This window comes from Ursus americanus, chromosome 29 (genome assembly GCF_024610735.1).
Source record: "Ursus americanus isolate L20-20 chromosome 29, mUrsAme1.1.p, whole genome shotgun sequence".
In the NCBI taxonomy this organism is placed as follows: Eukaryota; Metazoa; Chordata; class Mammalia; order Carnivora; family Ursidae; genus Ursus; species Ursus americanus.
Genome location: NC_142155.1, coordinates 6,782,621 through 6,804,792, shown reverse-complemented (window position 1 = coordinate 6,804,792; position 22,172 = coordinate 6,782,621). Strand labels below are relative to the sequence as shown.

Genomic DNA, 22,172 nt, shown 5'->3' with positions numbered 1-22,172 from the left:
TGTTTCAGGCTTCATGGTAAATCTTTGTTTTTGTCCGAGAATTCTCATCCCTGATGAAAGCCCCAGATGGCTGTATATTTGGATAACTAGCAACGGCGGCCTGTCCCAAGGCAATCCTCAATAATGTGATCTATGTGTTATAGCATTTTACCTAAGTGTTAACTCTCAAGAGGGTTCAACACAGAAAGTAAATATCACCGGTATTCATTTTACTGTATCAAATACATTGTTTTACCAATTTATACAAATCTATTAGAAACTATTATGTATTAAATATAAATAATAGATCTACTAAGACATATCACTGTTAAAAATGATGATAACAGATTTAATGACTACAAAGCATGTGAAATTCTATGAGGAATTTTCCAGAAAAGAAAATCCGTCTTCCTGGATCAGTCTGCAGCAATTCAACCTTCTTCCTGCTATTCACAACTTAAATTCAAATGCGCCATAGAGACAGATAGAAATGCATCATCTTATTTTTTCCCCTATTTACTCATCCCTTAGCTTACTATTTTATTTTGTATTCTGATAAAGCTTCATCTGCTAGAAAGTTTTTCCTGTAAGTTGATACCATTGTTTCTATTATTTGCCTGCCCATCGCCATTGTCATCGCTGTCTGAGACATTAATAAATTTAGAATATGAGAAAATGACCAGCAACTGATGGAAGTAGTCTACAGAACAGTCAAATTAGGTTGTACGTAACTCCCATCAGGGTGCTTGCTTTGGCAGCACACATACTGAAATTGGAACAATACAGAGAAGATTAGCATGGCCCATACAAAGGCTGACATGCAAATATATAACTCCCATCAGGTATCATTCCTAAGCAATCACACAGATTTAATACTGACATGGAAGGGAGTGTAGAAATCTCTTTCAACATCTTCAATTCACAGATGAGAAAACTGAGGTGCATAAAGGTTAAAATGACCAGACCAAAGTCCTATTATTGCAAGTTAATGGCAAAGCACCCAGAGACCAACTTCTCTGCCTCCCATCTTAGGAAACTTTTTCATTATAGAATCATCTTGAGTTTTTCAGCTTCTTTTTTTTTTTTAAGATTTTATTTATTTATTTGTCAGAGAGAGAGAGCACACATAGGGGGAGAAGCAGACTCCCCGCTAAGCAAGGAGCCTGATGCAGGACTCAAACTCAGGACCTTGGGATCATGACCTAAGCTAAAGACAGACACTTAACCAACAGAGCCACCCAGGTGTCCCAGTTTTTCAGCTTCTTTTACATTATGTGTTGCATGTTTTGGCTCCCCTGGCTAATACTATTTTCCAAAAAACAATCTTAAATATTTTGTTGATAAACTTTCATTTGATACTTATATCAGATTATTTATTCAACCAATTTACTCAACAAATTTTTTATTGAGAAAGTACTATCCTAAGTTCTGAGAAAATAGAAGCAGACAAAACAAGCAAAAATCCCTGCCTTTGTTGGAACACATTGTAAATCACACGTTACAATTTATAATTGTCATAGTCCATCTTGGTCAGTGAAATTGTGTTTTTGGTTAGAATTGTTTTAGACCAGGAGTTTATGCCGTTTCTGAGGGGAAAAGTCTGAATGACAAGAGCAGCAGGAGTTATTCCCGTTTCAAAGCCAGAATCACAGTGTACAAATAAGGGAATAAGGCAAAGAGAATATAGGAGAAAGGTAGGGACGGCTTTCACTGTGCCAGGCTTGTGGGAAGTCAAGAGTCTGGCTGATAAACACCACTGAATGCAACAAACATTTATCCAGCTCCCACGTGACTGCTAGCCCTGTTGTCTTGTTTGCTTTTTCAGTAGGAGCACCTAGAACTCTGTGTGCCACATCATAGATGTTCAATAAATATCCTGGAAATGAAAGAATGGATAATGTAAACCAGATACTGTACCAGATTACACAGATACAAAGATGAGTAAAATATGGTCCCATCTCGTAAGAAGCTCATAATCTCATAAGGGATCATACATATAATATTTATTAACTGTCCTCTATTAATAAAACACTATGCTAGGCATTGCATTAAGGAAAAATAAAAACAAATAAAACACAATCCTTCTCGGGCGCCTGGGTGGCCCGGTTCAGCGTCTGCCTTCAGTTCAGGTCATGATCCCGGGGTCCTGGAATTGAGTCCCATATTGGGCTCCCTGCTCAGTGGGGAGTCTCTCTCTCCCTCCACCCCCCCCCCACTTGTGCTCACGCTCTCTCTCTCTTTTTCTCTCCCACAAATAAATAAATCTTAAAAAAAAAAAACCCACACAATCCTTCTCTCATGGAGCTTACTTTGTAATAAATATTTTGAAAAATAAGACCATGAACAGATTCCATTTTTCACTGGTTAGAATCAGAACAGTTTTCTTGGGGTGGCGATATTTGAGTCAGGTCCTTGACTTCAGTTGGACTCTTATGACCTTTCTGTGATCATTCTCAGTAAGAAGCTTTTAGGAAGGCTTGGTCGAATAAGAATTGAACTAATCAAAGCCCTTAAAAAGGGAAATAACCAAATACCTAGATGATGTTTAAGGTCCTCTTTGGCTTCTTGTGTAATAGTCCTCCCCATCTTAGAATCAGTCAAAATGAGGTGCAGTTCCCAAAACATAATGTGTTTCCTTTTTGACAAGTTGCCCTTGTCTCTGACCACTACTGTTTTCTCTGCCAAAGACGACCTCCCAAAAAATCTTTCCTGTACTGGGTCTGTCCAAGATTACCCCTATGTTGATTTGTTAGGAGGATTCATAGAACTAAACATAAGTCATACAGTTGCAATTTATGACAGCTATAGGATACAAATAAATAGGAGCAAGGGAAAAGGTGAGGGAGTGAAGTCTGGAGGAAACCAGGCGCAAGTTTCCAGGATCCTCTCCCAGTGGAGTCATACAGGATGCACTTAATTCTCCCAGCGATAAGTTGTGACAATACTGTGAAATGTTGTCTAGCAGGGAAGCCCCTTAGAAACACAGTGCCCAGAATTTTTAATGAGGGCTGGTCATATAGGCAACCTCTGCCTAGCCCTCCAGCACATACCAAATTTCCAGACTCCCAGAAGGAAACCAGGTACTCAGCAAAAGCTATATTATTTGTGCAGATAGGTTAGACACAGTGAACCATTCTTATCAGGGCATGGTAGGAACACGTGTAACATCTAAGTTTCCAGACACGGGCCAAGGGTCAAATTTTCAAGCAGGATCTTGTAAGGATAGCAGTCTCAGTCTTGCCCTATTGACCCTTTTCTGTGCACTCTGCATTACCAATTCTGAAATATGGTACTCATGAACCTAGACTCAAAATAAACATCTTGCAGTAAATACTTCCCTAAAGACATTCAGATAAAATTAATCACTCTGTTCCTTCTACCACTACTTGAATGGGTGTATAACTCAAAGGTAAGTGATATGATTGATGTGTTAAGTAATTTGATTGCAGTAATCATTTCACAAAGTACACATGAAACTTCTTAAAATTTATGCCATTAATCTTACCTGATTTTTTAAAGTTTGTGACATTCTCACAAAGGTTGTGTATAGTATTCTGATTATCTTTTTTAGAGATTTTATTTATTTATTTTGGAGAGAGAGAGTGCATGAGCAAGGTAGGGGCAGAGGGAGAGAGAGAATCTCAAGCAGACTCTTATGTTAAGCACAGAGCCTGATGCAGGGTCAATCTCAGGATCCTGGGATAGGACCTGAGCCAAAATCAAGAGTCAGATGCTTAACTGACTGAGCCACCCAGGTGCCCCGGTATTTTTATTATTTTTTATATCAATATGACAATAAAAAACTTTAAATGACAGCAATAATTGAAAGGCAAATTTAAGACAAGTGATATAATTATTGAAAATTAAATTGCAATTTTTTTCCCTTGACCAGTCTCCACACGAAAATTATGAATTTTCATGTCTTCAAATAGTACAGGTATGGAAAACTAAATATTACACTCCTCCCTTAAATTATCTGAAAAAAGAGGGTAAATAGTCACAAAATCACTAACTGAATGTATTTACCTAAAATAGAGCCCAATTTACCAGAAATAGAGCCCAAAATTTATAAATTACTAAAGTATGAAATATATAAACTTTGTTTATTTCCTACCCAGAAATATAGCTTAATACGTTACTTGGCCTTGAAGCAATTGAATAAAAGTTATGGAATCAGTCCTAAATCAACCAATTGTGTAACAACTTCTCCCTAATACTTGCTTTGCGTCAGGATATGGAAAAGTCTAGAAAAATTATAACTCACACTACTACTCTGTAAAATCTTAGTCTTGTGAGTTTCTTATAAGTAAATTATCATTTGACTTGAGGCTTCCTTAGAATGAAAAACACAATCAATAGAATCAGAGCTCAAACAGAATTATTCTAGGCCCAGAGTATGAGTAAAGGATGCCCGTTCTCTTCTCCCCTTGATTTTTCTCATGTATTTCATCCATACTTGGGAGATGAATCAACACCAACAATGAGAGACCATATAAATTGTTTATTAGGTGGGCTTTGCTTGTGCCTGACATGAGCCTATGGAGATGCTTGAGAAATGAAACATCATCTTCTATGCGAACAGAAGAGGTCCCTTTGTTATAAGTAAGTGCTAGGGATTGTCAGGCTAAGCTTAAACAATCCTTAGGGAAGGGGAGGTGTCTCCTGAATTTGGGAATTTTGTATATGGTTTAGATCTATGTTAGTTTTCAGCTGCATCTGAGAATAAGAACTCAAACTATATTCATAAGTCATATAGTTTAAATTTTTGGTTACCATGGGAAAGTGCTGCCAAGCATGAAATTTGTCTACAAGCTACTAATCCCATAGCTGTTCCCTCATGCAGGGGTGACTTCAAGATGATAAAAATTATCAGTAGTTCGGGAGAAACTTTTCTCATTTTACACATTGACTTTGTTTTTGTTTTTAAATATGATATCTATCTATTTGATCAGAACTATTTAAATCCCATTGTATCTAGGGGCAAATTAAATAAGAGACATTCTAATTTTTAGGATATTAGAATTTTAGAGTTTCAGAGATTCACAGAAATTATCTGATCCAGGTCTCTCATGAGGAAAATGAGGTCTCTCGTAGCTGAGTGCCTTGCTCAAGTCATTTATCTGGTTGGTAGTAGATTCAGACTAAAATATTTTGATCATATACAAACTATTTATCATATCAGCAACTTTCTTCTTTTTAAAAGGTCACTAAGAATTAGGAGTATGTACTGAAGGTAATTACTTAGCTTCTCCCTCATTAAATAGGCATATATAAAATAAAATCTTTTTCAATTTTTCAATGATCTTATATTCGAATTTGATGTGTATCAGAGTAACCACTAAAATTTGTGGACTCTTAGAACTTTGTTGATTATAAAAATAATTAACCTCTGTAAAATGCCTCATAAAATTTTGTATGTATAGCACACATGACACAAATATTTGGTTTTGTTTCCAAAGTGCCATGAAAATGCTGTTAAACTTTAATTATACAATATTTCTAGTTATTCTTCACATATAATGCAAAATGAAACAGGATGCTAAAAGTATATTAAGAAAAATGCTTTGTTATTTTCCTTTTGTGGCTTATCTAGACTTTGTCTAGTCTAGTAGAAGGCAGTCCAGTAGAAAATTCCATGTTCCAGGAGGCTGAGCTTCTGGATTATTAGATCTGCCCCTTCTCTTCTCATTGTAATATTCTCTACCAGTTCAAGGAGTGCTTTACTATGGATGTGTGAGAGCTACCTAGACATATATGGGTTTCTCAGAAAAAGAAAGAGAATGTTTATTTTTAAAATGGCACATGGAAGTTGAAGACAAGCTACAAACAGCCTACAGCCAATGGTGTCTGTAAGCTCCATTTACTCAGCCTCCAAAGACAGATACACGGCCTTAATCCTTACGTTACACAACTCACCTGGCACATTGACTTCCTACATGATTTTGTTTCACTCTGTTTCCACCATCTTCCAGTGAATGTCTATTATTCTTCCGGATTACACGTGCGGAAGTGTTAACATAGGGTCTGGCAAATTGTAGGTCCCCAATAAAACGAGGCATTCCTCTCGTCACGTTGTGGAAGACATAGAGATAAAGATTGTGTAACTTTTACCTAAACAGTACAAGTACTCTCTGGACTGTAAAACTAGAAGCCATAATCCATATAATCTGGAAAGTGTCAGTTTTCAGGGAGCTCAAATAACGTGCCTAACATTCATTTCCATTACTGGAGTCCTGGTAATCACCGGAGAAGGTGAAATCCATGTTTAACTCCATATTAAAAGTGTCCTGAATGAAATGGAAAGTAGATCCTGTGGGAACTTCACTCCCGTTCTTGTTTCTGAGCTAATTAACCTTGCTTTCTCTGACAACTCCCAACCATTCTACTAGGAGGTCTAGGTTTTCCCTCTCATCCTTTTTCTTTTTCTACTGTCTTTACAACCCTTTTCTCAATTATCTGTTCCTTCTGAGCAGATGTGAAATGAATATTTCTGAACCAATGTGAAATGAATCTAGTGGACATCTGGCGGCTTTCACCTACTCCTTTCCTTCTAGTCTCCCCAGGACTCTTCAGGTCTTCCTTTGAGAATAGCCTCTTGCCCACACTTAGTCTATATTGCTTAGGTTGGCCTGACCCTATGCCCCATTCTTTCCCTTCTCCTTTTCTCCAGCCTCCACTCCAGGAATGGACATGTGGGACAATCATCATATTCCATCTTTCTGGAAACAGTGAATGGGTCAAAGATACATATTTGACTTGACTCTGAAATTATTGAGAAAAGGGGACTGTCACTTTGCCGGTGGGGCACAGTTATGAGAATGTCAGTATGGAGGTGCTAGTAGACATTCATCATAAGGAAAGAACTTTGCCCAGAGTGAAGCCATATGCAGGAAATCAAAATTAGGAGAGCGAGAGGATACTTGGAGACATGTTTTGAGCCCCTGGAACACTGGATTTTTTTCAGTTATGTCAGCAAATGGATTTCGGTTTTGCTTTAACTTGTTTGAGTTGGATTTCTGTTATTTCAAGAGTAAGTTCTGAGAAATACATTTTCTTTCTCTGAACTCCACCTTAAGTGCAATTTAGTTCTTCTATTAGTAAGAAATTTAGAACCATGTCACAGCCCGCCCCTCCCCCCCCCCACCGTCCCCAACAAGAATGCCTTAGGGTAAGTGCTTCTAGCTTGAAACACCTTTTAATGGAAACAGCCTTTTGAAGTCTACTGTCTATTTTGTCTAATCTGTGTCAACATATTCTTGCAAAGAATGTGTCTAATCACTGAGTGGTGAATAATACATTATTAATTATCATTATTAATATAATAATAGTATTAATATCACTAATATTAAATTAGTTCATTTCTTTATTCACTAAACTTTGTTATTTCATTATTTGGTCCAAATGTGGATCCCATTTGAAAATGAAACTATGAACATCAATTACTTAATAGAATTCCAGTTTAAATTCACAAAGACTTGAAATGAGCGTTGGTATACAAAACATGTAAAATCTAGTCAAACATACTATAGCATGCAGGCTTTTAAAATATAGGATTCCAGAAATTGCTGGAAGTAAAGAGCTTGAAGGGCATTGTAAATCAGATATTATATTATTTATTCATTGCCATATTTAGTACTAAGAGAAGATGTTGTGACTTGAAAAGAACTAAGCAAAATTTCTACTCAAGACTATTGTGCTTAAGAAAATAAAGGACACAGAGAGAAGGTTGAATATACCCAGTATGTAAATATACAGCTATTTTGTGTTTGCTTTGAAGAAAGTGAAAACCAAAATCTTACTTATGCAAAAGGAATTAAAATTTTAATTAATTTGTTTTCTTTCTCTGAAAGCAGAAACAATTTTCTTATGATTTCTTTACATAAGAAATTTTATAGAAGATATATTTAAGAGTTATGTGACACATAGTACATCTAGAAAAAAAATTAGTCTTTTTTTTTTTTTTTTTGGTGAGACATGCTAGGTACCAGCTTTTTTGCTGTCTGTTATGGGGGCTGTAGAATTCAGTATTCTCTGTCAGTTTAACAGAGGCTTTTAATTTTTCTCAGTAAAGCCAACAGGAGGATTTGTTTGTCGAATCTGTACTCTGGGATGAAAATTAAACATGCTCTGTATATACAGAAACTTTTATAAACCAAATTACAGAAGATATAGACCTTATATAATCTTTATCCTTCATGAATTAGGAAATTGTATTGGCCTCAACTGGATTTTTGTCTCTGTTGTAACATGTGATAGTCATTGGTAACCAGTCAAGTAGTTTCAATTTAATAATACATTCAGTTATTCATGTAACGAGTGTTTATAGAGTGACTAGTATGCATTCAGAGCAGTAAACAGACTAATTCCTATCCTAAAGGAGCTTGCATGTTAGTAAAGGAAGATAGCAATAAACAACTAACAATTACATAAAATCAGATAATGGTAAGTGCTATGGAGAAACAGAAAGCAGAATAAGAGGTATGATGGTTAAATTTTATGAGTCAAGTTGGCTAGGCCATAGTTCCCAATTTTTGGTCAAACATCAGTCTAGATGTTTTTTAGATGTGATTAACATTTAAATTAGTAGACTAAGTGAAACAGAGTACCCTCCATAATGTGTATGGTCCTCATCCAATCAGTTGAAGGCCTTGACAGAAAAGATCAAGGTTCCTTGAAGAAAAAGAGAATCTGCCTCTGGACTGCCTTTGAACTCAACATTGCCACAACGCTGCCCTGTGTTTCCAGCATGATGGCCTAGCCTATAGATTTTGGACTTGCCTGCCCCCACCATCACATGAGCCAGTTTTTAAAAATTAATCTTTCTCTCTCTTTCCCTATCTGTATACACACAGGCAAGCCAAACACCCTGTTGCAAGAGGAATGGGAAGGACCATGGTGAGAAAGTGATTGCTATTTGACACAAGGTAATGAAGAAAGGTTGGATAAGGTGATATTCGACTAAAGGCCTACAGGAAATAAAGAAGGTAGACACGAGGTCATCTGAAGGAGGAGTCTAAGAAGCGGGAATGGCAAGTACAGAGGCACTGAGGCAGGGGTATGCTCAGCAGATCAAGGAACAGCACAGTAGCCATGTGGCTGAAGAGGAATGAACTAGGCAGAGAGTGGTCCAAGATGAGTTCAGAGAGGGGAAGGAAGAGGCTGATGTCACAGATACTTAAAAAATACCGCTTTTACTCTGAGAAAAATGGTAAGCTGCTTGAGAGTTTTTTCAGCAGAGGAGTAAATATGTTCTGACTCCTGTGATTGAAGAGTAAACCTGAGCGCCATGATGAGACTAGAGTCAAAAGGACAAATGCAATAATCTGGATGCGTGATGATTGGATTAGGGTGGTATTACTTGGGTAGTGACAGGGATTACTTTCTTGATAAACTCTGATTGGAGCAGACAATATCGGATAAGATGTGGAGTGTGGGAGAAAGAAAGGAGTCAAAGTTTTTGACCTGAGCAACATTAGAATAACGGAGTTGCTATTGCTAGAGATGGCTCATGGTGAGGGAAGGAGAGTAGGTGTCGGTGAAGAGATCCACTGTGAGTTTCGCTTATGCTTAGATTTGAGTTGCTGATAATTCATCCGAGTGGCAGTAGGAGTAGGCAGCTGGAAGCAGGTATGGCTCAGAGTAGGAGTTTGTGAATCATTTGCTTCAAGACCCTAGTTATTAACCTGGGTTTTACTACCTCTCTCGTGTTGGGAAAATACTGGGGCTTTCCAGTTGTCCTAATGACTACAGAGAGTAAACTGACATTGTGAGGGCAGAGGCCAAAGATTCTAAGATTTTTACAATGCACAGAGAGCAATCCCGACAGCTTCTGAATTTCCCTGGATTTTTCATAATTCTTGAATGTCTTCTGCAGTCAATTCCAGCGAGGTTAACAATTTGTGTTCTGATTTTTTCTGAATATTTCCAGAATCTGACTGCTATGCAAATCAATAGAATATCGCACATTGTTCTGTTTTCAACTTCTCAAGAGTTCTTCATATCAGAAAATGATGCGATCGGCAGTCTCGTCATTACTGATATTTGAGGTAATAACTGACCTGTCCCTAAATACCAGTCTGCCTTATAGTTGTCTGTTGTATTCAAATATATGGTGGCAGAGTTTTGAGACTCTTTTTAAAACATACTTAGAATCAAATACTGTTAAGTTAATGAAGATACATAAGATGGAAGGATCTTATAAAATATTATTAATAAATATTATAAAATAGTTAATCTCACTGGTATTCTTTGTGTATTAAATATTTTATAACACTATAATAAGAAATCTGTGCTGCGAAATCACTTCTTGAAATTTGTATTGAGAGACTGCTTCTTTTTCCAGTTCATCTTCTATTCCTAGTTGCCTGTCAAGGAATATGGTCTTTATGATCTCGCTAAGAACTAGAAGCTATGAGTGGACTTCTAAGTAAAGATCTATTTTATGTGATAATATTTGTGTACCATGTAGAGTACTTTTGACACGATACTTAAATAAATATAGCTCCGCTCATTGATGAGAGTATCAGAGTATCATTTCTTCTCATTTCTGTCATCTTAATGGTCTATAGTTTGACTAAGAATGCTTTTCTTACTTCAAAGTTATTTACGTCTTATCATAAAGCAAACCTCAGTTCTTTTTCTTTTTTTTTTCTAACTGTAGTTTTTACTTTAGTGTCCACCTAAAACCTTTGATTCCTCATTTACTGCTAATTCTGGTACAGAATAGTTTCTGGTCTTTTTGTTTATCTTACAGCCCAATTTATTTATTACAAATCACTGAAAGCACTTGTCTACTTCATTATATGTCTTTTAGGATAGTCAAGCCTATGCATTTGCATGATGACATATATACCATTTTATTAGAAGTATATTTTATTATGTTTTATTTTATTTTTGTATTACACTTATAGCCTTATATTGACTTTTATTAATCATTTGTTTTGGTAGGTTACGTTTTAGGGTGGAAATATAGAGGTATTATGAATAGTTGTTATAAAATGCAGCATGGCACTTGATAGAGAGTAAAACACCCAACCTAGGGAATAAATTGCTGTATTAGTCAGAGTTCTCCAGAAAAACAGAGGAGGTCAGTCTTTTGTTCTATTCAAGCTTTCAACTGATTGAAGGAGGCCCACCCACATTATGGAGGGTAATCTGCTTTACTCAGGTCCACTGATTTAAATATCAATCTTATCCAAAAACACACTCACAGACACATCTAAAATGTTTACCCTGTTTTCCCCATTATATCCATCATTATACTTTATTTTAATATCTGTTTCCTTCAATAGACTGCACATTCCATGAGAAACAAGGATTATATCTGACTTTTTCTTCATTCTACTCTTAGCACTTTACACAGTGCTTGGGGCATAGTGGGCACTCTCTAGGCCGCTCTGAGTTACCATATTCCCTCAAGCCAAAATCCTTTGATGTTGGTGTTTTCTTGAAGCTTTTTTATACGACCAGGTGATGATTGCTAATTAGCTGAACATGATCATAAAATACCAGAATTATAAGATGCATCCCAATTTAAAAATGCTAAAACATTTTCAAATAGCATCCCGGAATTGATAAAATGTGGTAATTAATCACTCAAGTTCACAGATTCCAGCTATTAACTTCTGATGTAGGGTGTAAATCACGAAGATGTTAACTAATGATTATTTGAATATTTCAGTATTTTTCCTTCTGACTTTTGAAATATTTGAAATTATAGACTTCCTACAAGGATTACGTGCTACCTTCTTCAATTTCTCCTAAGAAGCAGAATACCTTATTGTGAATTGCTTTTCGTATTGTTGACTCCCCAAAAGCCCAGAGACGCAACTGCCACAGAAAAGGGAGGACCTAGGAGCAAGCACTAGAGGTTAAAGAAGCCAACATACACTGTGGACTGGCCTGAGGTCACTTGAAACTCTCCTCACAACTTTGGACTCTGAATACTCAATCTTTTACCTGCATTCTATTGGGTGAACAGTTTATATTTCTTCTACAATTGCGGTAGCCTCATATTTGAAAAGAAAAGTGGCGTATATTCCAAATAATGTTTTGATGTGAAATACTGAGAAAAACATCAGGAGCCATTACATCTCCATTTTTTAAAATCTCTTCAAGTTTAGCATTAGCCATATGGATAAAACTACTTTGAGTTGTAGAAGCTTTTGTCCCCTTCCATGGCAATCCTCCATAGCAAATTCTAATCTCTTTCCTACCCTTCATCTCCCCACCCAAAAGGATTGCTAGGGTACACTGTGGGAGGTCATTCCTCAGAAATGCAAAAAGTTTTAACTTGTAACCTTGATTACACACACACACCACACACACACACTCACTCATGTACACTGGGATATTGCCTAGTGGAATAACTTGACTCAGTGGTGGCCTCCAGTAGGGTCTATTTCCTCATGCATCTCTACTTTCTGACTTCATCCCCGCTGCCTCATGCCAGAAGCTCTATTTAACATCAGGTAAAGTCAGTTGCATGTTTTTCCATACTCTTTTCATGGGTATAGGAATATTCTCCAACTCTTTTTTTCAGGAAGTGAGAATGGCCGAAGTACTAGGCCTTGCATAGTGAACTTTTTCCTATTTAAATTTAGGTATAATATACAGTATAAAGTACACATATGTGGACACCCTGTAACTACCATCCGGATCAAGATTTAGCTCACTGCCCACCCCGAAAAGTTTTCTCAGTACCTCTTCCCCCCACAAAGGTATTCTTCTGATTTCTGCAATGATAAATTAGTTTTATATGAAGCTATATTCATGTAAGTGGAATCCTATATGTATCCTTTGACTTCTCTAACTCAGTGCTGTCTTAAATCTATCCATGCTGTCGCATTGTAGTTGTGTTATATTCCGTTGTATGAGTATACCACAATTTATCCATTTGAATGTTGATAGGCATTTTGGTTGTTTCCAGTTTTGGACTGGGAACTTTTTTTTTGTGGCAAAATATACATAACATCAAATGTATCATTTTGACCATTTAAGTGTACAAATCAGTGGCATTAAGTATACCCACATTGTAGTGCGATCATCCCCACCATCCATCAGAGAAATTTTTCCCAAGTATCTTTCCAAACTAAACTCTGTACCTATTCAACAACAACTCCCTATTCCTCCATCCCCCCAGTCCCTGGGAACCTCCATTCTATTTTCTGTCCTTATGAATTTGACTACTCTAGGTACATTATATAAGTAGAAGCAATCATACAATATATGCTCTTCTGCAACTGTCTTATTTCACTTGGTATAATGTCTTCCAAGTTCATCCAGTTTGTAACCTATGTTAGAATTTCCTTCCTTTGTAAGGCTAATTAATATGCCATTGTTGTATATACCACATGTCATTTACCTATTCATCTGTCAATGGACACTTGGTTTCCTTCCACCTTTAGACTATTGTGAATAATGTTAATGAACATGGATGTACAATTGTCTGGTCAAGTCTCTGTTTTCAATTTTTTGGGGTATGTACTCAGAAGAGAGATTGCTGGATTATATAGTAATTTTGTGTTTAATTTTTTTCAGGAACTTCCAGACTATTTTCCACAGTGCCCATACCATTTTACATTCTCACCAGTAATGCACAAATGTTCTAATTTCTCCACATCCTTGCCAACAGTTGTTATTTTCTATTTTTATTTGTATAATAGCCATCCTAATGGGTGTGAGATAGTGTCTCATTATAGTTTTAGCTTGCATTTCTCTAATGATTAGTGATGATAAGTATCTTTTCATGTGCTTGTTGGCCATTCATTGATCTTCTTTGGAGAAACATCTAGTCCTTTGCTCATTTTTTTTCATAAGGTTTCTTTTGTTTTTGTTTTTGTTTTTCTTGTTGGAGCCAAAGACTTTGGATCTCTTTCTTTCTGCAAGGGTAGACTTTTTTTCTTCACCTCTGCTATTTCTATACTCATAAAAAGGCAACCCACTTATGTTGGTATGTTTTCTCTCATTGCTGATCTATGAAAGTATGAATATTATTTTAAACACAATAATGCATTTTAATGTTCTTTTTTAAATGTGTTAGCCACTATTGTTATATGTTTGAATCAGAGGAAGAATCTCAGATTTTAAACTGCAAAAAGTTGAACTAGAATTTTTTTCCACATACAGTTTTTGAGGGGTTTGAAAAACATATTTATTATGGTCACTTTAAAAAATGTTTGTATAAATAAATACTAAGGAAATAAACATCGCATACATGAATAGGAATACTTCTAAGTGAACATCATCTTATTGCTCCAGAGAGATCAGTACATGAGGAAACATCAGTACATCTGGCAAAGATGTCCAGATGCAGGGGGTGGGGTAAGAGATAAAGGGGGTGGTAAGAGATAAAGCACACGGGCTCCACAAATTCTCAAAGTGTTGTTCTGTTTCACCGAAGATCTAAAAGCTTTAGGGCAGGATTTCTCCACCCAACCTTATTGATATTTTAGATCAGATAATTCTTTATTATAAGAATGTCCAGTGCCTTGCGGGATATCTAGCAGCAGCCCTGTGTTCTACCCACTAGTTTGCAGCAGTAATCTCCCAGACATGACAATCAAAAATGGCTAAGGATATTGCCAAATGTGCCCTGAGGGTAAATTGTCCCTGACTGAGAACCACTGCTTCAGGGCTGTGAGTGTTACTGGAGGGTGGGAAGCATACTGACAGTGATCCCTTAGTAGAGAGAAAGTGGGTTCCCATGGCCGACATCACATCACACTGGGGTCATAACGTAACGTGAGGTATGTAAACCACGCAGACCTTTGCTTTCATGATAGATGTCACTACAACTTTACTCAATCATGTTGCTTTCCAGGTTTTTTTCTTTAATTAATACAAACAGGGATAGTAATGCTGTGTAACCACTCTATATACACACACTAAAGTACATATAAAAAGATTTAAAGAAAGTGTAATGAAAATATCTATAGAAAACATCTGGACAAATTAGAATTTTCTAAACTAAAGGACATGGAAGGAAGTCAGTATGGTGACAATACTTAAGAGATAAACATTATCTAGGGCAGAGGGAGATGCTTCACCCTAGAGGTTGGTTGGGAGACAATGTGATGGAAGTGGTGAGAAGAGGCATATTTGGGGTTGATAATACAGAAAGGGAATGAAGTAACATCAGAACTTCAGAAGGCCTAAGTGCTTTCTTACAGATGTAGACTTACATATATAATATTGGGATCATCCTACAAAGAGCCTTGCCTGAAAATATGCTGGAAACTTTTTACTTGAGCCAGATACTTCTCATCAACCCCAGAATTATTTTATGCATGGTATAGAGTCAGGCTTGAATGAACATCTCATTATTTATTACCGGCTTCCCCAAGCTAGCAGAGCCTGGTTCAAGTAGATTCAAGAATTCCTAGGTATGGAATTAGAATCATGACAATTTATCCAGAAGTCTATGGGAGTCGTGCTAACAGGCCTTTGACCTACAATTGAATATCAGAGAGGTTTGCTTTGAGAATTAATTGAATTAAATGAAACAGTGTAAGGAAAGTTCCTGGTTCGTGAAAAGTAGCTTCATTACTATCACCATTACTATTCTAATATTATTGTTGTCTTTAAAGTAGCACAGTGCAGATGCTTGGCATTGAGGTTACTGGGGGAAATGAGGCCCCAGCACTGACTTCTTCTGGCTTGTCTTTAGCAGTAGTCTTGTAGAAGAACAGAAACTAGGTCGTTGGTTGCTTCTAGAAGAGTATCTTTAAAGGATTATTTCTGCTTAACAGTCTTTTAGCATGTATCCAGCAAAGAAATAATTGGAGCATAAGAAAATCTCGGTAGATTTAAGGAACAGAGCAATATTATAAAACTAAAAGAAATAGAAATATCATTTAGGTCTTTGCAAAAAAAGTTTAGGAATGTGTGTATTCTGATAAAGTTAGTGATTTCTCTTTCAATATATTCCTATGGCTATTCAGTTTCTTAACGCAGATTTTAAAAAATCTTTTGAGTGGAACTAGTTTGAGAAAGTGGAGGAATATAATTCAAGATTTCTTTACTCAGAATTTTAGTTGTGCAGTTTGGGAAATTCAAAGATGAGAGGCTGTAGAGACACACACTTCATTTTAAACTATCACAGCTATAGTTAAAAGTACTATGTGTTTACATTTTGTAAATCAGCTTATTAACAGTAAGCGATTTGTTAAGATTTTCTCCAGAAGTTGCTGATTAATATCAAGGAAAATGATTTAATTTAATCTTTATGTATCACTTGAAAATTTTAGGATTATCTTTAGCACCTTCTTTCTCAATGGTCACAAACCAAAAATTAACAAATTGTTACAAAATCAAGGACAAACTAAGAAATTATGACATTTTTGCATTTAATGTCAATGAGCTACCAGAGTCATAGACTAATTTTGTAGAAGTATAAATATGATTGATCTGTCTTGGCAATCTATAGTCCAAGAACACGGAAAAAAAGAAAATTAAGATTGCCGTGTGGGAATTAATTATGAACAGCCCGAAATGGAGTAAAGCAGAGGTATGCAAAGTCACTTAGTGTTACACGGTGGATCCCAGACCAAAGTAAGTCTAAAAAAATAAAAATGTGTCATTTAGAAAGAGGGTGAACAAACTAGGAGAGCTGAAAAAGCAGCGAGGTGGAGAGCCTACACTGGCTGTGCCAGGTCATTGCTTACGAAGGTTGGGGTGTCCTGGTCCAAGGCTTCTGGCGTCTCTGTGCTTATGGCTAACATGTACCTACTGTGAAGGCAACTACATATCCCATGTCATCCAGTATGCAATTCATTTTTCTAATCCCCTTTGTTCTGATTTCATGTTCATCAAGCCCTATTTGAGTCTATTCCGGTATTATAAACATGCCACTGTGAACATATCAATTCTAGTGATAACTGTAAATAACAAATTGTGATGCTATCTGACACATTATAACTTGTGAGCTTGAGAGAGATAGGTTTGCTCCTAAAAGATGTGTGACCCCCCAGAGGCTGGTAGATTGAAGTTCTGATCCTGCATAGCAGCGCCCTAGCCTCCAATCTGTGGTGGATTCACTAAGATTAATGCCACTTGGTAATGCTCCTTGACAGCTTCTGGGCGGCTTCCCCAGGTGACAGCCACCTTTCCAACTTCCTGAAAAGATCTACACAGTATGTTAGCAGTTTTCATCAGAGCAATTAAATAAACAGGCATATTGATATTACTCTGAATTCATGACTACTAATTACATTTTGGCTCCCGAGACTGCCTGATATTCTTCCATGTTTCTCTTTTCAGTTCATTCTTCCAATCTCTCAGGAAAATATTTCCCATCTTCTTCACTCCCCCACGAACATCCCTTATCAGTCACTTTCAGTGGGTGACCTACCTTCACACTCTCCAACAAAAACAGACAGCATCAGAAATTTACTCATCTTCCCATCACTTCATGCACAAATTTATCTTAACCTGCAGCTATTTCAGAGGAAAGGGTCTTCTATCCAATCTCAGAGGTGCCAGTCTTTGTACCAGGGGTCAAATTTATCATATGTTCTTGGATTTCATCCCAATCAGCATTCTTAGGATTTTTGTTCCATCGAGTACCGGCCTCTCTTATAACAATCTCTGATGGCTCTACTGGGCCCTCCCTATCAACATTCAAATATGCTTTCTTTCAAATTAAAAACAATAGAAAGAAATGAATAAATTAAACAACAAACGTATCTCTGCACCCCATATCACCCACCAAGCCATTATCTGATCTCTCTTCTTGCTTTCATAGTCAAACTTCTCCAAAGAATTGACCTTGGATTCCATCCCTCTCCATTTCTTGCCTTCCTCTTGTGCCTGGACCCATTATATCGTAACAGCTCCATGAAAAGCTCACCCTCTATCGTGAACACTGACCTCAGTGTTGTTGCATTTAGAGAAATGTTATATTTTTCATAACAAGGGATGATGCATCATTTAAAACAGTGAATAAATCTTTTCTTAAGACATTCTTGTCTTCACTCCTGTGACTCTCCACTCTGCTACTCCTCTGGCCCCTGTTTTTAGGCTCCGTGGGGTGTTTTTTCTCCCCTACCAAGATTTAGAAGAAAACTAGAGGAAATGTAGCTGAAATCTGAACTAATGGAGATCAATTCCTGACACCAGCAACTGAATGGAAGTTAGGGCCATTCCTGACATGAGAAACAGTAAAGGAAAAAAGCAATTCTTAGGTATGGAAGGAAGAGCCCTTTACAATGGATTTTGAGCATTTTCATTTTGAGAAGCTTGTGAAGCACCAAATGGAGATTTCTTTCAGGCATATGGAAAACAGGATTGGAATCAGAAAACAGAGTGGAGATGGATATGTGTAAGAATTTTCTGCTGTTAGATAATGTTTGAAAGGTTTGAAATTAATAGCATCATCCAGGGAATGAGTACATAGTAGTGTGTAGTAAGATACCCTGATAACCAATCCCAAGATATTCCAAAATACAAAGTTTAATAAATGATATTTAGAGCCTGGAAATAGATAAGACCACCTATGGAAAATGCAAGGATTCTAAAGACAAGATGCTGAGGATCAGGTCCCGGGCCCAGCAAATTTTAAAGCTGAAAAAAAAAAAAAAAAAAAAAGGAGACTCCTGCAAGAGAGTGAGAGGGGGTAGGTAATGAGGTTTAAGTACATCTTGGAAACTGAAACTTCAAGGCCAAGAGATGGAAGTGTTTCATTTGTGGAAGGAAGGAAGGAAGGAAGGAAGGAAGGAAGGAAGGAAGGAAGGAAGGGAGGGAAGAAGGAGGTAGGGAAGGGAAGGGAGGAAAGAGAGGGAGGAAGGAGAGGGAGGAAAAGAAGGAAGGAAAGGCAGAAGGGAGAGTGGGGTGATACAGTTTGATTTGTGTCCCCAGAAAAGATATGTTGAAGTCATAATCCCTGGTACCCGTGAGTGTGACCTATTGGAAAAGAGAGTCTTTGCAGATGTATCAAGTTAAGATGAGGTCATACTGGATTAGAGTGAGTAGATTAGAAGGGGAAATTCTGGATACAGACACAGTGGGAAGACAGCCATGTGAGGAAAGAGGTGGAAATTGGAGCGCTGATACCAGAAGCCTAAGATCTCCAAGGAGTGCTCCACAGATTGCTGGCAACCCCCCAAAACTCGGGAGAAACAAGGTAGGATACTTCTCAAGAGCCTTCAGAAGGAGCGTGACCCTGCCGACAACTTAATTTCAAACTCCCGGCCTCCAGAACTGCGAGAGAATAAGTTTCTGTTGTTTTAAGCCACTAAGTATATTCTAATTTGTTAGATAGCATGGAGAAACTGAGTAAGGGACTGGCGAGGCTGGGTAGGGAGAGACAGATGGGGGCAAAGTGACTAGGCTCACACTGAGGGCTACATAACCAGGCTCACAGAAATCCCAGATGTGGAGAAATGCTATGGGCAAGATACTAGCCAGAGGGAAGGGAACATAACAAATCCACCTTGTTTGTTCTAAATATAGACGAGATATTTTCATTGTATTTACAAATGCACCTTGTTTGTCTTAAATGTTATAGACAAGATATTTACCAAGTTCCCTGGTCAGTTTTCTATAAAAGACTGACCATAAAAGCCCTCAATGGCAACCCATTTGGGACCCCTCTCTCTCTAGAGACCTCCTTTTCTTTCCTTTCTGTTCTCAAGTTCCCTTAATAAACTTTCACTTCGCTTCACCCTATCGTCCATGAGATTCTTTCTTCGACTCTGTGAGACAAGAACCCCGCAACCCTGCAACAGAACTAACCCTGCAATGGAGGAATGTAGGTTGACATTCACAATGCAACAACACTGACACAAAATTTCTCTTTCTGTGCAGGGAGGAACACAAGCTTTTACTTAATTTCTTGCATATAATTATGTATTGTGTTTTGTAGTTATTGATTTTCTTCCAAAAAACTTCAAAATTTCCTACACTTTACGTGAATTTTAAAACAGAAATTTCTACTTTATGTCCTTGAAACAAAACTCATATTGCAAAGTAAACTGTGTACGTAACTCAGGGGAAGGAGAGCTTGAACTCCGTACTCTAGCTATGAAACACATTTGTTTTCCTTTTGTGCGTCATTCATGCCGTGTTTCACAGACTTCGTGAAGACCCATGCTTTTTGAAAGTGTTCAAGAAGCATTAAAGGATGAAATGATCTTATAGAAAATAACAATAATTATGACTTTCTTTGCTTTTGCCTCTCATTTTCTGCATTGAGGAGGAACTGAAATTATGTGTAGTTACAGGAATGGCTGGTCCTGAATGTGAATACTAGCAAAGAAAAAACTCTGATTCACTTTTTGAAAGTTTAAATCAAGAGCAATAGTCATTTCCAAAGAGTAGTATGTGTTTCTGATTATAAATGAAATGCATGCCAGTTAGATGCAATTTGGAAATCCAGATAAGTACAGAGACAAAAATGATGATAATTCACAATCCCCACCACTTTAAACAAACTCTATTAACAGTGGAGTGTTTTATCTATGCACATAACTTTTACCATGGTTTAGGTCATGCTGTGTATTTATTCTGAAGCTCTGTTTTTCACTGATAATACTGAATTCTAAGAATTTTTCTATTTCACAAAAAGTTTTAAACCATATTTCATGGTGGAATAATATTCTATGGATTAGAGCTCTCGTAATTTATTTAACCACTCTCTATTGTAACACATTTAGGCATTTTGCTTTGTTTTGTACATTATTAACATGCTGTGATGAGCATCCATAGACCTTTCAGTGCCCACGTATTTTACTATATCTTTAGATGTGGAATTACTGCTTCGATAGTAATAATATGTTGAATGACAAGTATATTAACATTAAAACGAAAACATGAAAATAAAAATATTTTAAAATGGCTTTTATTTTTGAGAAACGAAGAAAACATATATGTCCTAAAGTTTCCCAAGAATCAATGCCAATCATTAGCTCTGAGTAAAGAAGAATTTCTGCACGAAGAGCTAAGATACTCCCCCACCCCCATCTCAGAACAGCAAAAGAATACTCTGGAATCCACAGGCACTAACTGATGAAATATTGTCATCTTCTATTAGTTTAGGAAATGCCATTACACATGGAATTTCTCCAGAACATGCCATTACAATTACAATTGAAACTGGTTCTCATTTCTCTTGCTACCAAAGTAAGCCACTCTGGTGAGATGACTGAATTATTTGTGCAAGAGGAACTGTGGATATGTGTATGTAATTAAACTATGAACTTCCATAACCATTGAAGACTGTTTTTAATTATAATCTCTGGTGATTGCCTTGCAAACCACATAAATTATTCAATTTGAAAATGCATGAATGACCCTAGACAAATCACTTGACACTTCAGTTTCCTGCATGTAAAACAAGTAAGATAATAATTTGTGGGGAACAAAAGGAAAGCATGAGAAAGAATGGACTCATTTTTAAAGTTATCATTATTACCATTATAAACAAGTAACTAATTACCATAATTTGAATATTTAGAATTGCCAGTTCTTGCAAATATTATCTACTGTAACACTACTTCTAATTGTGTTTTTTGATCTTTCCCCCCCATATTTTTACATAAGAAGAGAGAAAGTGCCAATAACATATCAGTTTTACTTCAAAGTTCATAAAATCTTTATGTGAAAAAAATCACTGAAGCAGTACTACAGGGATATTACATTCTGGGCTGCTGTTAATAACTTGTGTGGAATATTGGAATATTCAACAAATATAGCATATCAAATCCATAATCATTGCCAGAGGGGTTGTCAGAGTGGTTTTTTTCCCCATCAATCTAATAAAGTTGACCAAAAAAAGCTGAATTCATAAAACACCACAGAATAAACTTTCCAGTCTGCTGTAAACATATTTTTAAAACAATTTAGTAGTTTGCTTCCAATCTGAAATGATAGAATGTTTATCTGATCTTTGGAGATTTTATTTAAGATGACAAGATTTAACATAAATGAGAATCCATAAATTGAGAAATATATTTTGCAGAAAACTCTGATAACTTCTGTGATTTGATTGACATAAACATAAAGAGTCTGTTATATTGGCCAACAAGCAGCTATCATGTCTCTTTTTTCAAAGAAAAGTTCTCCCAAAGTTATTGTTTCTCAATGTCAACTATTCTCTTGATAGAAACTTCTACATTCCTTAGGTGTTGTGCTGTTATGAAAAGGTCTTTAGTAATAAATTTGGTGAATAGTAATCCCAAACTATTCTGATTTTCTGA

General features: G+C 36.7%; 1 non-coding gene across 1 annotated transcript; it reads left to right on the top strand.

Annotated features, from left to right (window-relative positions):
- Positions 1-721: 721 nt before the first annotated feature.
- On the top strand, positions 722-827 carry LOC123797647 (U6 spliceosomal RNA). The gene has a single exon (XR_006781013.2). It is a non-coding gene; the product is annotated as a U6 spliceosomal RNA (small nuclear RNA).
- Positions 828-22,172: the final 21,345 nt, after the last annotated feature.